Source organism: Sarcophilus harrisii, chromosome 4 (genome assembly GCF_902635505.1).
Source record: "Sarcophilus harrisii chromosome 4, mSarHar1.11, whole genome shotgun sequence".
Lineage (NCBI taxonomy): Eukaryota > Metazoa > Chordata > Mammalia > Dasyuromorphia > Dasyuridae > Sarcophilus > Sarcophilus harrisii.
The window spans coordinates 22,782,732-22,798,537 of NC_045429.1; positions in this window are offsets into that span (position 1 = coordinate 22,782,732).

Consider the following 15,806-nt stretch of genomic DNA (forward strand, 5'->3'; position numbering starts at 1 on the left):
GGCCTGTGTGACGGGGGGGGGGGGGGGGGCAGTTAGCCCAGAGCAGGGGGAGGCTCAGGGGCTTGTGGGCCTTGAGACCTGGTGACTGGTCTGGAGAACTGGCTCTGTCCGGCTGCCCCTGGGAGGAGAAAGGACACCGCCGGGACACACGGTGGCCCCACAGTTCTGCAATCCCACAAACTTGCCCTGCCTAGTGACCGCCACTGTTAGCGGGTGAACTGTCCCGGAGGGACCTGGGTGCCACGTTTCCCACAGGCCTGTGCGCACTTGTGTTCTGTGCGCCTGCTGGGGGGCCTGGTCCAGACTGGGGATCCCATAAGCTTATGGAGCTCCGTGGGACCGGAATCTCTCCAGAGCTGGGGTGGTCTTCTGCCTCCACACCCCCTCCCAGGGCTTAGCACAGTGCCAAGCAAACAGCAGGTGTTTAATAAGTGCTTATGGACCGACTGACTCCCAGTATGGAACTCCAGCCATGGATGCAGCTTAGCCAACTAAATCTGTAGAACTTGAGGAAGCTGCTCAAGGGTCTGGAGCCATGATCATGTAGCTGGTGGCAATACACATTTGATATTTATTATTATTATTATTAAATATTGATTTTAAACAGTCCCCAAGACAGTTGACAAGCATTGGTTAAGTACCTACTGTGTGCCGGGCACTGAGGACAGAAATGGGTCCTGACTGAGGGAGCTTGGGATGTGTGGGGGGCATATGGACCCCGAGTCTTTAGGCCGGTCCACCACAGCCCATCTCACTTGGGTTTGTGTGTCATGAACTTCAGCTGTATGGAGGACCCACCAAGGTTTCCCTTAGGGCAGAAGACTTTCACTGGTGCAGATTGTAGCCTTTTGTGCCCTTGAGAATGGCTGGCGCCCCAAGGGGCCCTGGTGACCAGCTGTGGGCCAGGGAGCCCCTCCGCACATCAGCCAGGAGGATATCGGCTAAGTGCTTGTGCTCTGTCTGCAGGGGCCCCTCCCTGAGCACCCGGGAGCAGGCAGGCCCCGGGAGGGTGAGGGCTGGCCCAGAGCAGGCGCTTAATAGGGTCCCAGGGGACATCGGTCCCAGAACCAGATAGGGTCGGAGGGCACGGGACGGCCGCAGCCTGGGGAGGGGCAGGGGAGGGACCGCCAAGGCCTTCGCCTCAGCCTCTATCTGAATCTGGGTCCCGAGGGGCCAGCTCCGAGGGGACTAGCCCGGGGGCTCCCGGTCCTATGATGGGAATCAGGCACCTTGTGGTCCCGGGCAAGCCACCCTCTGCCTGACTCGGTTTCCCCAAGTGTAAGATGGGCACAATCACCGCACCCGCTCCCCAGGCATTAAGCGAGGTGTCCCACACGAGGGGCTGTGCCGGGCGCCCTAAAAGGGCCTTGCAGAAAGGCGTGCCGCGCAGATAAAAGCCTGTGGGGGCCGGGTGGGCGCCTTCCCCGCCGGGGGCCCGCCGGGGGCCTGCAGCTGGCACTCCCCGGGAGCCTCCCGGGCGCCCTCCTGCTGTGTGGGACCCTCGCCCTGGAAAACGGGGCTTCCCCGGAAGCTGGACTCCTGGTGGCCCCGGCTTTTCCCTTGGGGTCTTTGTGTGGCTTATGAGGCTTTAGAAACGGGAGCCGGGCTGGGCGCAGGAGCAATGGGAAGGGCGGCTTTCAGTGTCGCTGCCCCCCCCGCCCCGCGACGCGCGGAGCCCCAGCCCCGAGGCCGCCCCCCTGCCCAGTCAGGGGTCCCGGCTCTGTGGCCAGGGCGACCGGGGGCGTGCCGCGCTCGCGGCGGCCAGCAGGGGTCACCCTCTCAAAGTTGTTGAAGGGAAGCTCAGCTCGGAGGCCGTGGGAGGCCTCAAACTGGCGAGCTGGGGGGGGATCGGGGGGAGGCACATGGCGCTCCGCGTTCTAGGCTGTCGCAGAACCCAGCGCAGAACTGGCCAACGCAGGCTGCAGCTGGGCCCTGAGGCCCTGGGTTCAAGTCCCGCCTCGGGCACTGGGCAAGCCTCGGGTTCTCGGCCTGGAAAAGGGGAAGAAGAACAAGGCTGGGGCCGCTCCCAGCAAACGAGATGATGTTGGCGAGCACTTCCCCAGTCCTGGAGCACCCGCGCCATGGGAGGGCGCTTCTGGGCCATGGGGAAGTCAGGAAAAGCTGGGAGGGAGGGGGCTCAGCATCACCCGCCCTGGAAGCTCCCACAGCCGGGGGCTGAGGCAGCACCTCCCTTAGACTCGGGAGCTCGCAGTCCCGAGGGCAGCGGGGTCCCCAGGCCCGGGAGCCGGGATAGACCGGAGACGGTCCCAGGGAAGCCCCCGGCCTGGAAGGGAGGTAAACCGAGGCCAGGGGCACACAGGACCCGCCCAGTGGCGGTGGCAGAGAACGGCCGAGGAGGAAGGCGGCTCACGCCAGAAAGGTCAGGATCGACCTTAGAAATCCTCCAGCCCCCCTTTTTTATCCCCAAAGGAGGGGAAGGGTCTTGTTCAAAGCCTCCGGTCGGGGTGGTCCCGGAAGTGGAACCCGTTAGTCTCCAGGGCCCAGTTCTGTGATCTTTTGGGGGGTGTCCCCGAAGCTAGAGACCGGCTCCGTCTCAGACTCTCCCCCAGGATGAGGACGGGACGTTAGTAGCCTCCCAGGCCAAAGGCCCAGGTTCTGTCGGGAGCTCTCCCGGGGTGGGGGGGCCTTCGGGATGGCCGGCCGGCCGTTTTGGCCCCCAGCGAGGCCCTGGAGAGAGGTGGACGTGGTGGGCCATTGGAATTGTGGGGGAAAGGTTCTCCCTGATTCAAAGGGACTTGAAAAAGTTTTTATTCTCGTTTTAAAATGAATCACGAAGGATTTTCCATAAAAACTAGTGAGTTACGAGAGGCCAGCTGGGCTTAATACCAGAGAGCAATTGGTCAGTTTGATCCTCCTGTTCTCACTCAGGAGGTCATGGAACAACAGGAAGAAAGGCTTAGCGTTTGGGGGGCTGCCGCCAGAGGACGGGCAGTTCTTGAGCCTTGAAATAACCCAAGTTGCCCATTTTTCTGGCCTTCTGAATTGTGGGCTTCCCTCCCCTCCTTGATCCTCATCGGGATCGTCTCAAGCCTTTTAAAAAGCTTGGTAGCGGAGCCAGAGTAAGCTAGAGCCGTAGCGTTGGGGACCAGAGGGCGCCAGAGGGGCTTCAAGCTCCCATCCCCCTTGAAGATGGAGTCCCCTTTACGCCATCCCCCGGGAGACCCTCTCCTCACGCCCTCTTCCAGCCTGCTCCATTTGGAAGCTCTCACTGAGCAAGCTAAGTCCCAGGGGGTGGGATGCAGCGGGGGAGGGGGGGGGTACCGCGCGATTTCTCTTAGATTGGCCCTTTAGTAAGAGCGCAGGATTGGCTGGGAGCCGGTGCCAGGCTGAGGATGGGCACGGGGTCCCTGCCCTTGTTATTGACAGCTTAGCTTGCAGGAAGGGGAGGGTCCTTGATGCTCACAAGGACCAACCAAGCAATGGCAAGGATTTAAATGCCTACTATGTGCCGTCCCCCAGGGCTTTGGCCACCCAGAGGAGAGGCGGTTTGTTCCTTTGGCGAGGTGCCGTTCTATTCCTAGGACTGTGCAGGTTTGGCAGCCGGGGGTGTTGCTCAGTTCTGACAGGACCACGGAGCAGAAGGAATTCTATTGGAGAGACAAGATTCTTTTAAACCTCCTTGAACCTCAGTTTTCTCATCTGTGAAATGGAAATGACTGTGCTCGAAATCCCCCAGTCTCCGGGCTCTGCTTAAATGTATCGGCGAATGCTTCTGGTCAGAGATTGCTAGGGAATTATAGCGAGAATCTATCGGATTGTGAGCTCCTTGAGAGCAGGAACCATCTTATTTATCTACCTGCCTGCCTGCATGTCTCTATCATCTATCTTTCTATCTACATCTACCTGTCTGTCTGTCTTTCCCTTCATCCATTCATCTACCCAACCATCCATCTATCTGTCCATCCATCCTTCCATTGATCTGTCTGTCTGTCTGCATGTTTGTGTGTGTGTTTTACTTCTCCACACACAGAACCTGCCGCATAGTAGGTGATTTATACGTTTGTGGAGGAGTCCTTCAGTGACATGAATCTTACTCAGATTTTCTTTTATTTGAGGTTGTTCAGTCATTTTGACTCTTTGTGACTCCATTTGGAGTTTTTTGTTTGTTTGTTTTGGGCACAGACACTGGCGTGGGTTACCATTTCCTTCTCCAGCTCATTTTGCAGACGCGGAAACAGAAGTGACTTGCCCAGGGTCACCCAGCGAGGAAATGTCTGAGGCCGGGTTTGCACGCCGGAAGACGAGTTTGGGGGATTCCAGGCTCGGTGCTCTCTCTCTGTACCCAGTACTCTGCTAATGAAGCTTGTCTGTGTGTTCCTGAGGGTGGGTGGGCGGTGGGCAGTGGGTCCTTAACAACTACTTGGGGGATTGATTACCTGTGTTTTTATCCCCGTTGCCCGGCACAGAGGGAGCTCGCCGAAGGCCTCCTGACCGCCCGGTTAACGGCACCCACGCCGCATGGGATCCCAGAAGTCTGGCTCCCTTTGAACCCCAAATAGCTCTTTTTTTTAACTTTAATTTTTTTTTATTTTTTCCAAGTAGCTCTCTTGTAGGATTCAAGTGAGAAGGGGCCTTAGCCTTCACCTGGACCAGCCAGAGGCTTTCCCCGAGGAGGAGCCTGAGGAGCGCTGCCCTGCCCAAGTAAGTGGCAGGCGCGACAAACTACGGATCCTGCACAGTGGGAACACGCTCGTCCGGCTTCTTCTTGGGCATTGAAGGGGTAAGAGACCCAGGGCCTGTCCAAGGTCACACGGGAGAGCCTTGATCTGGACTAACGCTCCCTGGGCCTGGACTTGTGCGGCTTCTGATGCTCCCCCGGGCCTCCTGGCTTTGGGTGAAGGGGAGGCTGGCCTCGGTTGGATAATGGGGGCATCTGTACTTCAGGCAGGGCTTGGACCGGATGGCCGGGGCACCGGGTTCTGTTAAGTCTTGGGAATAGCTTACACACATACACACACACTCACACACACACACAATCACGCACAGACACACACATTCGGATACACACACACACACACACTCACACTCACTCAGATACACACAGACACACTCAAGCACACACACAATCATGCACAGACACACACACACTCACACTCACTCAGATACACACAGACTCACACACACACTCACACTCACTCAGATACACACAGACACACTCACACACTCATACACACAGACTCACACTCAGATACATACACACTCACTCAGATACACAGACTCACACACTCACACTCACTCAGAACACACCACTCCTCAGAACACACACACACACCCACCCAATTTAACAAGACTCCACACCCCCCCCAACACGCTCACCTCACACACCAAAGGGAAACACACCTTTTCCCCTGCGTTTTATAAAATGAATTAAGTTTACGGGCAGGTTCCAGTAGGCCGTGTGCCCCTCCCGGTTGCTTTTATCCATCCCCTCTTCCCGCAGTCTTCGGCAGGCAGCCTGCTGGGAGTCTTACATTAGCCCTGACTCTGTTTTTGCACAGCCCAAATAAACCATGACCACAAGTGGCCGAGGGCTCCCAGGCAGTCTCTAAAGGAACACCTGGCATGGGACGGGCCGATTGCTCGGGCCCCGGGCCCCCAAGTCTGGCTTGTGTAAAACCTGAGCGCGCTCTATAACGGGGGGGGGGTGTTACCCATGTATAAAATCGATTTTTAAATTTTCAAATAAACCTTTAAGAGCGGGGCCTCTTGGGGGCTGGGCCAGCACATGGCCCCCTTGGGAGGCGGAGACGGCCGGGTCCCCAGCGATTTTTGGCCTTTGCCCACGCCTGGTGATTCGGGGACGGTCCCTTGACCTTTGGGCCCCCAAAACTGTGGAGGGGTTTGCAGTTGGGCCTGGAGAAGGAGGATCCGCTCGTTCCAGCGTGTTCCCGGGGCGGGGGGTGTGTGTGCGTGTGTGTGTGTGTGTGTGCACGCGCTGGGATGAGGCAGCCACGGATCGTTGCTTGTTGTTCCTCTAGAAACATTTCTTCCCCAGAAGTCATTTAATCAGTCGGTTAACGGGCGTCAGCCTCTTCAGAGCCCTGCAATGCGTTGTTGCCTCCCGCGTCCCCTGCATCTCATCCTCGGAAGCCTCGTTCCAAGGGGGACACACAGCTCAGGGCCGGCGCGGCTCCCAGTGGTCTGGGCCTGCGTGCGGGCAGGCCCGGCCTCAGCCTCCTCTCTGAAAGGGCAGGAGCAGACATCCTCCGGGCTTTTGGCTTCCCTGCCCTAAGCCCCGTCACGAGCCACCACCCAGGGAAGTTCTGGGGGCAGCCCCGGGGACCGCTGGGGCTCGAGAGGGAAGGGGAGAAGGCCTTGGGGAGGGTGGGGGAGGGGAGGGACTGAGGCCCGAAGGCCTTGGGGAGGGTGGGGGAGGGGAGGGACTGAGGCCCGGCCCCGGCTCAGGGGCGTCCTGCCCAAATCCGCATCAGGGCCGGCCGAGCCAGAGCAGACCGTCTGTCCCCGGCGCTCAAGTAAAATGGGTACAAGGCGCCGGTCCGGGGAGATGGGCCCCCGCCGCCCCCCGCCGCCCCTTCCCCGAGGAAGCCTGGCCGAGGGCATCTGGGCGGAATCTGCCTCGCAGACACGTCCGTTTCCCGCTTGTGTTGACGACTCGCCCCTGCCCACGAGCTCTTAGCCGAGCTGTGTCCCGGGAGCCCCGCAGCCGGGATAGTACCGGGCATACAGCAGGTGCTCAATAAGGGTTAGTCCCGCCAGGCCCCTCCCCCGGGGCAAGGACTCGGGGCCGGGCTGAGCCCACGCCGCGGGGCGGGGCGGGCAGGAAGGCGCTGGGGGAGGGGAGCCGGGGGGAGCCCTCGGCCCCGCACTCCCCGGCCCTGGTGGCCCCTCCCCCCGGGGGTCTCGGGCCGCCGCGGGGCCGGGGCCGGGGCCAGGATTCCGGCCCGAAGGGGAGGGCTCTGGGTTCGAACGCCGGCGTGTGCCCCCCACGGCGGGCGCTCCCCGCTCCCAGGCCCGCCCCGGCACGCTCCTCACCGCCGCGGGTCCGGCTGGCGGACACGCCCCTCCCCCGCCCCCCGCCCCCCGGACTCGGGCCGGAGCGGGCAGGCCCCGCCCCGCGCGGGGATTGGCCCGAGGGCCCCCTGCCGGGCGGAGAGCCCCGCCCCCGGCCCGCCCCCGGTCCCGCGGCTCGGCTCGCTGGGGGGCCCCGGGGCCCGCTGCGCCCCAGGCGGGAGGGCGAGGTGGCCGGGAGGGCCGGGCAAGGGCAGGGCGCGCGGAGCCAGGCCCAGCCGAGCCGCGCCGGCAGCCCCCCATGCGCCCCGAAGGTCGCCCCGAAAGGCCGGGGCCCCGGACCGCCTGCGAGGTGAGGAGCCGGGGCGGGCGCCAGGGCCGGGGGTCCCGGGCCGGGTGGCTGCCGCGGAGGGGCCGACAGAGGGGCCGGGCGCCCAGAAACCGCCGCCTTGGGACGGGGGCTAAGGTGAAACAAAGTAGGGGAGGAGCCCACCCCCAAAGGGGAAAGACTCCGAGATGGGCTGGGGAGAGTCGCCCGGCCCGGCCCGGGGCTCGCTCGGGGTTCTGCCCCTGACCTTGGCCTCGGGCGGCGTCGGGGGCGCCCTCCCCCCTGGTGGGGGAGGGGGCTCGGATGGGAGTGCAGGGCCTGACCCCTGACCTCCGACACGCAGCGTCCCCCACCTTCCCCGGCAGGAGGGGGCGCGGCGGTCTCTGAGCGCGCCCCGCTCCGCGGCCCCTTCCCCTGGCCAGGGCGGCGCGGGCGGGCGCCGGGGGATGGGCGGGTGGGGCTCCCCGGCCCGGCGGAGCCCCGCGCTCTTCTCCGTCCCGCAGGAGGAGCCCCGGCGTGAGCCTGTGCGCGCCCCCCACGCGCGGACCATGCCTGCGGGTGGGAGCCCGCAGACGCCGGCGCGTTTCACGAGGTGCCTGGCAGCGGGGGCCGGGCCCGCGGGGCGCCCGGGCCGGCCCGCCCCGCCCCGGCCCCCCGGCCCGCCCCGGCCCGGGGGCGCGCCGCCGCCTTCCTCAACCCCGGCCTTAAGTCCCTGAGCGCCGGCGGGGGCGGGGGGGCGGGCCCGGCACCCGCAGCCCCGCCCGGGCCCGCCGCGCGGGGCCCCGCCGGAGCCGCCCCGGCCCCCCAAGAGCCCCCGGCCCCCGCAGGGGGCCCGGGACCCAGAGGGGGGCCCGGCCGAGCCCGCCCCCCCGCCCGCGCCCCGCCAGCCCGCGCCCCCCGCCGCCCGCGCCCCCCCGGGCCGGCCCCCGCCGCCCGCGCCCCGCCAGCCCGCCCCCCGCCCCCCGCGCCCCCCGCCGCCGCCCCGAGCCGCCCCCCGCCGCCCCCCGCCCCCCGGGCCCCGCCGCCCGCCCCTGGGGCCCCGGGGCCCCCGCCAGCCCGCCCCCGCCAGCCCGCGCCCCCGCCAGCCCGGCCCCGCCAGCCGCCCCCGCCAGCCCGCGCCCCGCCAGCCCCCCCCCCCCCGCGCCCCCCCCGCCCGCCCCCGCCCGCCCGCCCCGGCGCCCCCGCCCCCGCCCCGGGGGGGGCGGCCCCGAGGCCCCCCGCCCCCCGGGCAAAACCCAAAGCCGGGGGCACCCCACCCCCCCCAAAAGGGCGACCCCCGGGCCAAACCCCCGGGCCAACCCGAAGGGGGGGGGACCGGAAGGCCAGCGGCGCGCGAACCCCCCTTGGCCGCGGAGGGCCCCGGGGTTCTTTTGGGGAAAGGGGGGGGTTTTGAGGGGCCCTTCTCCCCAACCCCGGGCACCCCGGGGGTCCCACCCCCCCCACTTCCCAAACGGCTTTTGGGAGGCGCTCATTTCCCTTGCCCCCATTCCCCCCCGGGAAGGGGGGACCCCTTGATAAACAAAGAGCGGGGAAAAGGGGGCAACTCTCGAAAAGAGGAAAATTTTTGCTTGGGTAAATTTTAAAGACCCTTTTCTTTAGCGGGATTTGGGGCTCCCTGGTTTAAACTCAGGGCCTCAACCCCTTTTTGGCTTCAAGGGGGAGACTCCCTTTCCAAGGTTTTAGGGGGGGAAGCGGTGGGGGGGATGGGCCCTCGGTACCCGGGAAGTTAGGGTAATCCCGGCCCCTGTTCTTTGGGGGGAAGGGGGCCCCAACTTAGAAGCTGATGGAATGTAGCAGGTTGGCTTTGGGGGAACCAAAAAAAACAACCCAACCAAAATCCAAAAGAACACTCCCAATAAAACCCCCCCTGCCCTCAAACCCCGTCTCCGGGGCTTTCCCTTGGGGTCGGGCCCTCTTGGGGCCCGTTCTGGAGAATTTTTAAAGGGCTTTCCCGCCCCCCACCAAAAACCACACCCAAACCTTCCCCCCAGCACCTCCAAAAATAAACTTCCTGCCGGTTACCAAAGGGTTAATTCCGGGATTTTTGGGATTTGGGGTTGGAGGAACCTTAGAAGACTGACTGAGCAGAGGTTGTCAGGGAACAGGGGTTGTCAGGGCTGGGAGGGAGCTGAGAACAGTAGTTCTTAATCATTTTGAGACTTCTGTGGCATTTTGACGAACCTGAGGGACTTTTTCCCTCAGAACTATGTTTATAAATACATAAAATAAAACACATAGGATTTTAAAGGAACTCCCTTATGTTGAGATAGAGGTATTGGATTTAAAAATAAAATTTAACCTAAGTTACAGGGACTCTTGTTAAGGTTCCCTGCCTTAGAACATAGCCTATAAGAGTTGGGAGGCACCTTAGAACCTAGAAGCTCAGAGAGGATTGGAACCTCGGAACACTAGATGTCAGAGCTGGAAGGAGTCTTAGGGATCAGGTGGCCTGGCCCATTATTTGATTTTTGAGGAAACTGAGACCTAAAGACAATGATGTGGCCAAACAGCAGTGGCCAGCAGGAGAAGCAGAGCCAGGCGGTCCGTCTCTAAATCACCCCACTTCTCTGGAGGAAGTGTCGGAGCGGCTCTGTGGGACGTTTGTAGGCCGAGGCCTTTCCTGGTCTCAGTCGCCGCTGTGTTCCCAGACTTTGCTTTAGTTCTAGGTTGTGGCTGGAAAGCCCCTGGGTTTGTGCCCCAGACTGAAATCTCTGAAATAGGATTTTCCAGGAGGGAGAAGTTGTTAGGGACCAGAGCGCTGGTCGGGCCAGACTGGGGCCCTCTGCCGCTGACCCTCTGTGTGACCTTGGAATAAATGACTTCCCTCTTGGAGTGCCTATCTCCTGGATGGGGCCTTAGGTCCCTTAGCACCGAGCAGTCTGTGGGCTTCCCTGTGAAGCTGTGGGTGAAGAAGGGAGAAGCCCCTTTAATCTCCACTGTTCCCTTCATCCTCCTCTGATGCTGAGAGGCCTGGCAGGCGCTGTCCTCCCCCAGATGGGAGATTGGGCCCAGGAGGGAAGGCCCGGGACCAAGAGTGAGGACCCCAGGTCTCCTGGGCAGTGAGGGCATCTCAGCACCTCCGGTATCGCCTCCAGGTTCCCTGCGCCTCATCCGTGTGACTGGCGGCTCCAGAAGGGAAGTCAGGGTTTTTGCCTTTCTCTGCGTCCCCCGCGGTGCTTGTGGCCTGCCTTCCCCATCTGAAACAAGGGGCTCCAGGCCCCTCCCAGCCTGGCCTTCCCAGGGTCCTCCCAGCGCTGCCATTCCCTTCCCCAAAGCCCCTCCCAGTTGGAACAATCTGCTCTGAATGCTCTGCCATCCCGTGTTCTGAGGCCCTCCCAGCTTTGACGTTCTGTATCCTAAGTTGGGTTCTGACGTTCTGCCCCAAAGGCTCTGCTAACACTGCCATTTCTTGGTATAAGATCACTGGGGTCTGAAGGGGGTGGTCTTTTTAGAATAAGAAAGTGGGAGAGCCTTGGGCCCAACGTTGGCAGCCGCAGAACTTCAGGACGAGTCCAGAACACATTATTCCTTGGGCCGGGTTAGATTACAGATGATCGGCCTGGCCTCAGATCCAGACCCATAGGGGGCTGGGATCAAGGGCCTCGCAGATGGAGTGGAGAGTGGGTCTGTAAACATTGTGGTCAGATGGGTTTCCAAATGGGGTGGCAAGAGCCAGGAAAGCTGCAGTGATAGTATCACTGTTAACACTAATAACCATTTAGTGTTTACAGTAAACGATTTCTTGGTTCTCTTTCTAGAGGCCCTGTGGGGCAGTGGGGAGCAACTCGGAGGAGAGCCCAGGCCTAGGGCCACTTCTGCCACAAGCTTCCATGTCTCATTATTTACATGTTATCTTTCCAACTAGAATGTAACCTCCTTGAGGACAAGGATTTTCCTTCCTTCCTTCCTTCCTTCCTTCCTTCCTTCCTTCCTTCCTTCCTTCCTTCCTTCCTTCCTTCCTTCCTTCCTTTCTTCCTTCCTTCCTCCTTCCTTCCTTCCTTCCTCCCTCCTTCCTTCTTTCCTCCCTCCCTCCTTCCCTCCCTCCCTCCCTCCCTCCCTCCCTTCCTTCCTTCCTCCCTTCCTTCCTTCCTTCCTCCCTCCCTTCCTTCTTTCCTCCCTCCCTCCTTCCTTCCCCCTCCCTCCCTCCTCCCTTCCTTCCTTCCTTCCTCCTTCCTCCTTCCTCCCTTCCTCCCTTCCTCCCTTCCTCCCTCCTTCCCTTCTTCCCTCTCTCCTTTCCTTCCTCCCTCTCTCCTTCCCTCCCTTCCTTCTTTCCTTCCCTCTTCTCTTTCTTCTTCCTTGTTTCCTTGGCCCTTGATGCAGTGGTATGAGGATGATCTGAGTTCACATAAGACCTCAGACACTTCCTAGCTCTGTGACCCTGGACAAGTCACTTCCTTATTGTTTTTGATTTCAGTAGTACTTTATTTTTCCTTTATTTTCCCTCGCTAGTACAGATAATTTTCAGCATTCATTTTTGTAAGACTTTGTGTTCCTAATGTTTCTCTTTCTCCCTCTCTCACCTCCCCCCTCCCTGAGATAGCAAGCAATCTGACATAGGTATTCACGTAGAACCTATACGTACAATCACTTTAAACAGATTTCCACATTTGTCACATTACAAAGATGAATCAAAAAGGGAAAAATCACAAGAAAAAGGAAAGCAAAAAAAAAAAAAAAAGGTGAAAATACTGTTGTAATCCACCTTCAGTCCCCAGCGTCCCCTCTCCGGATACAGGTGGCTCTGCCCATTACAAGTCCATTGGAACTGTCCTGGATCATCTCATTGTTGGATAGAGCCACGTTCACGTCCATCAGAATTGATCATCGTATAGTCTTGTTGTTTCCGTGTACAATGTTCCCCTGGTTCTGCCCACTTCCCTCAGCATCCGTTCATGGAAGTCTCCCCAGGATTTTCTGAAATCATCCCGCTCAGCATTTCTTACAGAACCATAAAATTCCATTTCATTCTTATTCCATGGCCCCAGCCATTCCCCAGCTGATGGGCGCCCACTCAGCTTCCAGTTCTTTGAGGAAGTCACTTAACCTGTGTCTGTCTCAGTTTCCTCAGCTGTAAAATGAGAATAATACATTTACCTTGAAGGGAAGTTGTGAGATAATATTTGTAAAAGTGCTTGGTATATAGTAGGAGCTTAATAGATGTTTGTTTCCTTTCCTCTTTCCTTGGTTTCTCCAGGGTTTAGCACAGTACCTGCCACATGGTCAGCACTTATTGAACTGCTTTTTGATCACATTATTTGGGCGCATTACTTCTCCCGGATACATCTGTTTTCTCTTGTAATGCAGGAGCAGATGGTGATCTCTGAGGGCCCGTGTGGCTTGAACGTTTGATGCTCTAAAATTCTGTGTCCCCAAGACCTTTTCTGCCCCGACATCCCATGGGCTTACGGTTAAGGCCCTGGAGCGCTCCTAAGGGGAAGTAGCCACTGGGTGTGTGGGAGATTTGGGTTTGTCTCACTCTTTCCCATAACTTACCCTCTGCTTTGATAGAGAGATGTCTGGTGGAGCAGGTGGCTCAGAGAGAGAGCAAAGTGAGTCCCCACTAGGCATGGCCTGGAGCCTTATCACGTTTTTAGTTGCGTTGTGAAGTCGGGAGGGTTAGGCCTTTGATCTCTGCTCTCCACCAGCCGCTACGGTTTACAGATGGGGAAACTGAGGCTTGGAAGTCAGATTAGTTTAAGAGTAAAAATGTCTCTGATGAGATTGAAGAAATGTCAAACCAGCTGTTCAGGACCCTTCTTCCTCAGGTTCCTGCTCTGTGAAACTTGAACTAGTGTTCTTAAAAGGCCTTTCTAGCACTAACCTTCCATGATTTGAGGATCCCTGTTCTCAGCCCCCTCCCAGCCCTGACATCCCCTGTTCTAAGCTCCCTCCCAGCCCTGACATTCTCTGTTCTAAGCCCCCTCCCAGCCCTGACATCCCCTGTTCTAAGCCCCCTCCCAGCTCTGACATTCTCTGTTCTAAGCCCCCTCCCAGCCCTGACATCCCCTGTTCTAACCCCCCTCCCAGCCCTGAGACTGGGGCTGGGACATTCTCTGTTCTCAGGCCCCTCCCAATTTCAACATTCTCTGTTCTAAGATTCCCTCCCACCTAGAACATCCCCTTCTAAGGATCTTTCTGCCTTTAAATCTGTGTTCCATTTGAAGATATAAATGTAAGACATCCCCTCAGGTGATTGTTTTCCTCTCAACAAAACTCAAACAAGTGGAACCAGCAGGCGTTAGCTCAGCTTCTCCTGAGCCTTGAAACGCAGTTGGGCTGTGGGGCAAGGGCTTAGTTGGGGTGACCCGTGGGGCTGCCGGCAGCTGTATCTGGTTGCCTGTTCCCTCCTCCCTTAAAAAACCTAAAAGTCTTTTTTCTTAATGAGCAAAATTCTGTTTTCTCTCCTTCCCACTCTCCCCGTCCCCACTGAAGAAAAAAAGAAAAGCCGACACCCCCATAACAAACTTGCCGAGTCAAACAAACAAAACAGATTCTCGCACAGGCCGGGCCCCAGCACGGAAGTCTCCTCGTGCACTGAGACCGACGGCTCTTCCTCAGGACGAAGCAGTCTCCCCTCCTGAGCCCCTGGGCCGGGGCCGCTGGTTGCTTCGGTTAGAGCTCCTCGGACTTTTGAAGGCCATTCACGTCACAGGTCCCAGTCTTACACCCCGCCCCTCCTCCCCCCCCCATACACATCCATGTTGTTTAAAGTTCCTTCTGGTTCTGCTTCCTCCACTCTGCCCGGTGGATCTTCCTCGACTGCTCTTCCCCTCGCCATTTCTTGCGGCCCACTTGGCTTCCTGGCTGTACCATAGTCTGTTCAGCCAGGCCCCAGTTGATGGGTAACTCCCCTCCCCCTTAGCGTCTGGTCCTTTGCTTGGACAAAAGGCCCGCTATGAATGTTTCCCATACTCCTCTCTGATTGCTTCGGTGTCCCCCATTCTCTCTGTCCTCCAGCTCCCATTCCTGTTCCTTGTCATTTTCCTCAGAAAGAACAGAGCCGCCATTCACATCTCCGCAGCCCTTCCAGCCCGGCTCTGCTGTTTCTGTGGCAGGCTCACGGCTGAGGACCGGGCTGGGCCTCTGGCCCCAGCATTCACCCAGCTTCTCCTTCGGTCTCTTTCCAGCGTCCACGCGGTAGAAAGGTCATTTTTGTGTCCTGTGACACCAGGGGGAAATTGTCATCTCAGTGTGGATGGTGAAGAGCTCCTGAAGTTATAATGACCAAAGGTTTAGTGTTTAGTGAGAAAAGTGGAGACAGAGGCAGAGAGAGACAGAGAGACAGAGGGGGAGTGAGTGTGAGAGAGATAGAGAGAGACAAAGAGACAGAGAAGGAGAGCCAGAAACAGAGAAAGAGATAGAAAATCAGAGAGACAAAGAAGGAATGAATGAGAGAGACAGAGACACAGAGAGAAACAGAGTTGGAGAGAGAAAATCAGAGAGACAAAGAGACAGAGGGGGAGTGAGTGTGAGAGAGACAGGGCGGTGGAGAGAGACAAAGAGACAGAGGGAAGGACAGAGAGGGAGAGAGAATCAGAGAGAGAGGAAGAGAAAGACAGAGATGGAAAAAGATAAAGAGACAGAAAATCAGAGAGAGAGGGAGAGAGAGACAGAGACCCTCCTCTGCCCAGTGTGAGCCTGGGGCAAAGAGAAGTGTATTTTAGTGTTTCCAAAACGTCTGTTTTGTGTGCAGTGAGCCTCTCGGAGGGACCCGGCGGCCAGGCTGCTTTTCCCTGGGATTCTCCGGGAATGCTCTGGTGGTTTTAATTTTGTCTCTGGCCCTTCCCAGCTGTCACAGGACAGCCGGGAGACGCCGCTGGCTGGGCCGCCCGACACAGGCCGGGCATCCTCTGGGCCTGGGGGCTGCTTGGCGGCCCCAGGCTCGCTGCCAGTGGCTTGATGCCGGGCCCTGTTTGCCGTAGCCGGTGTGCACAGGCCACCTTCCCTGAAGAGCTGCGGCCCCTCCAGCCCCCTTGTGTTCTTTGTAGAATGAGCTTTTTAGCGTTCTCAGTCCTGCCTCAGTCTGACAGAGAGCAGTCTCCCAGCACCCACACGTCACACACGTCACACAGCCTCACACTCATAGTCTTACATACACATCACACATGTCACACACATCACACAGCCACAGCCACACACTCATAGTCTTACCCATGTCACACACCACACATATAGTCACACACATCACGCAGTCAGTCTTACACACACATCACACGTCTCACACATCACACATAAAGTCACACATGTCATAATACACATGTCACACCGCCACGCAATCAGTCTTACACACACAGCCACACATGTCACAATACACAATCACACAGTCACACACATCACACACACGTCACAGTCTCACAGCACAATCCCCCACACCTCCCACACACACACCCATGTCTCTCTCTCTCACACAGCCCTCAGCTTTCTGGGCCTGCAGCCTCATTTTTTACAATGCCTTAAAGTCTCAATGAATCATTAAAAGGGAAATTGG